Raw genomic sequence first — 5,875 nt, 5'->3', positions numbered from 1 at the left:
ATAGAAGTGTCTTGTTAGACACATGCATACATACTGATATGTATGCATGTTCCCATATTGTAAGTGTGTGTCAGTGTGTGGTATCTTTACAAGAGAGACAGAATCAAAGGAATTTAAAGGTCTGCTATGAAAATGGGAAGCCCTAATCTGTGTTTCCTTTTTGAAAGGCAGGGTTTGGTGACTACCACCTCAGCTTGCTAATGTCAGGTCCTGCCAACCCTGTGTCTTCTTTGCCTTGGAGGAGAACCTGGTCAGCATTATGTCCTTGTTATCTTCCTGGTTCAAGGAAAAGGCCAAGGAATCAGATCTGGAAGGCTATGCAAGAGTTACCGGCAATTCACATTGCATTCATTCTTTCCTTATTCCTGCTTCCATTTGCAGGGTGCTTGTGTTTAAATGTCCCCTTCTTAGAGAAACTCCTTTTGTCCACCTTCACCTCCTGACACTTCCCTCTATTTTCTTCTTTGTAGCATGTGTGAACATTTGACCTAAACATATTGAATCTACTTAATTAATTGTCAAGACTCCCTTAATTCGAATGTCCCTATGGCCTAGAACAACGCTTGTTAACATAGTAAGCACTCAATAAACATTTGCAGAATGAACAGATGGATGAATGAATGAATGTACCATAGTTCTAAGCTGTCTATTGGCAAAGATATTGCTTAATTGCTGTTTTATCAGACACCTCATTATGAGGCTTCAGAAGAGAAAAGAACTTATGACTTTTAAAGGGACATCAGTGATTATGCTGGGGGTGAGAAGAGCCTGGAATGAATGTCAAGAGACTTAGGTTTGTGTTCTAACTATGTAGAGAACTAGTTGAGGACCTTAACAGCCTAATTTAATTCAAGACTCCCTTGGCATTCACAGATTTATTGCTCACATGCAATCTTGAAGGTCAATGGTGTGTGATAATTTGTAATTTTTTTTGAGGGATGAACTTGAGTTGCCCTGTCTTGGACACACATTTCTTTTTTCTTTTAAATTAATTTTTATGTGAATATAGTTGGCTTACAATGTTGTGTTACTCTCTTCTGTATAGCAAAGTGAATCAGTTATATATATATATACATATATTCACTCTTGTTTTAGATTCTTTTCCCATATAGGCCACTAACAGTACTGAGTAGAGTTCCCTGTGCTATACAGTAGATCCTTATCAGTTATCTGTCTTACATATAGTAATGTGTGTATGTCAGTCCCAATCTCCCATTTTATCCTCCCCATTTCCCGTTCGGTAATTGTACGTTTGTTTTCTACATCTGTGACTCTATTTCTGTTTTATGAATAAGTTCGTTTGTACCATTTTTAAAGATTCTGCTTATAAGCTATATCATATGATACTTATCTTTCTCTTGGACCCACATTATCAATGAGGACTGTTAGACTAAAAAGGAACAGAAAAACAATTGTAACAGCTTTAAATAGAAAAGTGACTTAAAGAGGAAAGGGGAGTATAACAGGATATAACTGGACCCCAGGAAGACTGGAAAGCAAGACTATAAGATTTCTTTTTTTTTTTTATTTCCATGAAATCAAAATCTTTTAATAATATAAATTTACCCTCAGTTTCATTATTATATTTTTCACCCCAAAAAGTTCAGATACAGAGTTTTTACAAAGTGGTATTCTGGCAGTTGATCTCATAATGATGCTGCATATTAACACTCTGTATTGAAGAGGTATCATAAAAATTGCATGGCACATTATTTGCTAAGAAGTAGCATAGTAACAATTGGGAGAAGGTTCCTAGGTTTACTGTACTCTGCTTGACGGCTTCTATGGTACCACAGTTGTATCTCAGGATTTCTCAAGTGCTGCCCCACCCATTTTTCCCTTTCCTAAAAGGCCACAAGGCTTGTGGACAATAATTGGCTCAGCATGACAAAACTCAGATGCCTCCAAATGAGAAAAGCTACTCCCAACCACCTGGGCTGCCCCTCCTCCTGACTACCTAGCCCATCCTGGACAGCCTGAGTCTGGCTCACACCCAAGTATCTGCCCAATCCTGCTTTCCCACCTGTGCTTCTAACAGCCCAGGATGCACCCCATACCTTGTCTCCCTGACACTAACAGGTATTGGGCCCGAAACACACAGAAACACAATCCTAGCCTCAGCTTCTGCTCTATTTTGGCATTTCCACTTTTGATACATGATTTTAATATTCCTTTTAAAATCCAACTGGATCAAACCCAATGCTATGGAGTGTTCACTCTGATAAGTTTTCAAGTGTCCCAAAGCCGTAGGCTCTGCTTTATCCAGGTGACAGTTCCCAGCTTCCCAGGAAACCTCAGGGGGACGGGTATGCCTTCTTCTCCAGCTACAAGACTGCAGAGTGGGTCTCCTGCAGGTTCTCCTCAAGCTTCAGTCCCAGGTTGTCAATTCCAGTGCTGGTGACTGGTGGTACACTGCTTTCAGCTGGCTCTGCCGTGCGCGTCGGGGTGGAGCAGTACAGGATGAACCCCACCATGATGACGGTGAAGGACAGGATGTAGAGTCCTGAAAACGTATAGCCAAACAGAAAGAGTCCGAAGAAAAGACTGTAGAGGTCAGCTGTCAGGATGCCCAGGTTGACAGAAGTGGCACTGGTGACTTTGATCACCAGTGGCATGAAGCTATACAGGCAAAACATACAGAAGGCAAATGCTACAAATAGCAGGGCAATTTTCCAGTCCCAGTGAATGCTGGCAATATCCTTATATTCCACAATCAATAGTTGTATGCCACTGATAATTGTTCCAAATAAGCCCACCATTCCTAAAACCTCCTTTCTGCTCAGCTTCTTCACGATGTATTCTTCACACACATTAGAAACAGCATAGAGGGAAGCTCCAAGAAGGACCAAGATGTCACCAATCAGTACATTATTACCTGTATTGTCTTCCCTCCCTGCTAATATGTCTGCACCAACCATAGTTCCTACACCCAACAGACAGCCAGCCACAGCAATCAAGTGGATCACTCTGTATCCTGCGTAAAGAATAAACCACGAAAGAGCCATCAACACAGGAATCCCAAAGCAATCCAAAAGACTCTTACTATTCATTGCTAAAAGTACACTTAATACTATTTGTGATGAATGCATCTTCTAGGTAACTCCTGGTTTTAATTTCTATGAAATTCTGAGTTTTTCATGTGCCTCTTATGATGTCTGTCTTACAAAAGATTTCCTATCTTTCCCACCAGGCTCCTCTGTCCATGGGATTTTCCAGGCGAGAATACTGGAGTGGGTTGTCATTTCCTTCTACAGGGGATCTTCCCGACCCAGGGATGAAACCTGCGTCTTCCGCTTGACAGGCAGATTCTTTTTACCACTGAGCCACCTGGACACTGGTTAGCGTTGTGTTCTGGTATGCTCTGACAATCAGGTAATTAGCTTCTACATCTGCTAGTCCAAGCAGGATGCACTTCCACCATTTCTTTTTCAATATGTATAAAAGATTATCACTACCTGATTGAAATGCCAGCATCACTGTATAAATTAGAAACAGCAAACAATAGTTGATAAAGCTCTGAAGCATGGGGGTATTCACTTTATATCTTTCTGCCAAATACTGGCTGGTGATGGCTGTCCCACATATACACAAGGATAACATCTGACCTAAGGCAATTGTTTTCAAAATATTCCAGGTGAAGAGTTTGCCCTTGATCCAGAGCAGCAGGCTGGCCGAGCCCGGCGCGTGTGGCTGCCGGCCGCTAGGTCACGCCAGCGAGGCGGCCTCCATGGGAGCCCCGTGGTCTCCGGCGCCCGGAACCCCTAGAAGTGCCGGGTCCCGGAAGACGGGAGGCGGCGCTTGTGCGGCTGGTGGGTGCTCGGCTCGGCCAGTGGGTCCCGCTCTCGCCGGCGTCCCTCTCTCACCTCTGCTGGGCGGACTCGTTCTCAAGACTATAAGATTTCTCCAGACTCTCAAACAGAATCTGTTCCATGAGAATTAAGACTTGGTCCATGCTATTCTTTCCTCAGTGGATGATTTTTGAGTGCATTTTGAGTTCAGTGCTGGTTAAGAGATAGTGAGACATAAAAGGAAACATCAGACTCTCTTTGCTCTCAAGAAGTTCAACAGCTAGGGAAGAGACAAGACTTCCCCTCCCACTGAACACAAAGGGTGTGCGGCAGATGGAGTTCACTAGTCCTGGAAGTGTTTCACATGATTGAGAGGTCTTTGCATCCTAGGTAGACTCAAGAAGTCTTCGTGTAGGGGAAAGTACTTTATTTTTTTCTTCTGGGAACTGTAGAGTTGTCATCATAGATGGAAAGATGAGGAGGACAGCATGAACAAAGTCTTGGAGATGTAAATTATCTGGCAGTGGCAGTAAAGACTAGAAGGAGGGCAACGAGGAATACTTAGTAGAGGAAGAAACCCACATTGGTCAGGAGTGAGAGAGAAGTTGTGCTAAGCTGAGGAAGGGCCTAAAAATGCCAGGCTGATCAGACTAATCCTAATGGAGCAATACAGAGCCACCATAGGTCCTTTAAAATTTTTAAAAACCTTTTATGAAATATTTCATTTATATAAATACACACAAATGGTATGCTGTGTGCTGTGCTTAGTCGTTCAGTCATGTCTGACTCTTCTGTGATGCCATGGACTGTAGCCCACCAGGCTTCTCTGTTCACGGGGATTCTCCAGGCAAGAATACCGGAGTAGGTTGCCATGTCCTCCTCCAAGGGATCTTCCCAATCCAGGTCTCTGGCACTGCAGCGGATTCTTTACCGTCTGAGCCACCAGGGAAGCCCAGCACATGGTATAAAGGTGTTTGTATAATGTATAAAGAAGGCTGAGCACTGAAGAATTGATACTTTACAAACTGTGATGCTGGAGAAGACTCTTGAGAGTCTTTTGGACTGCAAGGAGATCAAATCAGTCAATCCTAAAGGAAACCAACCCTGAATATTTATTGGAAGGACTGATGCTGAAGCTGAAGCTCTAATACTTTGGCCACCTGATGTGAAGTGCTGACTCACTGGAAAAGATCCTGATGCTGAGAAAGACTGAGGGCAGGAAGAGAAGGGGACAAAAGAGGATGAGATGTTTGGATGGCATCACCAACTCAAAGGACATGAGTTTGAATAGGTTCCTGGGAGTTGGTGATGGACAGGGAAGCCTGGCATGCTGCAGTCCATGGGGCTGCAAAGAGTTGGACATGACTTAGCGGCTGAGCAACAACAATCAGGTATAAAAAATGAAGTGACATCTGTGTGCCCTTTATTCCACACATGAAATAGAACACAATCAATACCTTTGAGTCCCTCCTGTGTTCTCTTTCCCCGTAGTTACCTTTACTATTCTCCAAAGTGATCACTATTCTAAATTTTTTATTAATTGTTCTCCTTGCCTTTGGATTTGATTTTATGACATGTATATTAAGCTCCATGTGACTTTAAAATTACCTAAGCTTACTTTGTCATTTTGCATTTTTAATCTTGCTTTTTCTATGTTCCTCCCCCACCACCTTTTCTGTTTCTTGTCTTGTTTTGGATTGTTTGTTCTTAATTTTGTTTCTTGCTACTAGTTTTGGAAATTACTCTATATTTGTTTAAAGATTTACCCTTTAAATTTGGTTTTGTGCACTTAACAATCAAAAATGTATTAGCGTCTCTGGAGTTCCCTGGTGGCCTAGTAACTAGGATTCTGGGCTTTCACTGCCATGGCCTGGGTTCAGTGTCTGGTCGGGGAACTGAGATCCTGCAAGCCCTGCTTCGCAGCCATATGTATATATGCATGCGTGCATGCTAAATCAATTCAGTCGTGTCCAACTCTGTGCAACCCTATGGACTGTAGCCCACCAGGCTCCCCTGTTCATGGGATTCTTCAGGCAAGAATACTGATGTGAGTTGCCGTGCCCTTCTCCAAGGGATCTTCCCTTACT

At 42.8% G+C, this 5,875-nt stretch overlaps 1 pseudogene across 1 annotated transcript; it reads right to left on the bottom strand.

Moving 5' to 3' along the window:
- Window positions 1-2,177: 2,177 nt before the first annotated feature.
- On the bottom strand, window positions 2,178-3,729 carry LOC147343754 (queuine/queuosine transporter SLC35F2-like; annotated as a pseudogene). Its single transcript, XR_015156406.1, has 2 exons — window positions 3,328-3,729; window positions 2,178-3,038 (listed from the first exon to the last, which is right to left on the bottom strand). The product of XR_015156406.1 is annotated as a queuine/queuosine transporter SLC35F2-like (transcript).
- Window positions 3,730-5,875: the final 2,146 nt, after the last annotated feature.

This window comes from Bos grunniens, chromosome 27 (genome assembly GCF_055505025.1).
Source record: "Bos grunniens cultivar Pamir isolate PY7600 chromosome 27, Bosgru_T2T1.0, whole genome shotgun sequence".
Lineage (NCBI taxonomy): Eukaryota > Metazoa > Chordata > Mammalia > Artiodactyla > Bovidae > Bos > Bos grunniens.
The sequence above is the reverse complement of the archived record's forward strand: the minus strand, read 5'-3'. Positions and strand labels throughout refer to the sequence as shown.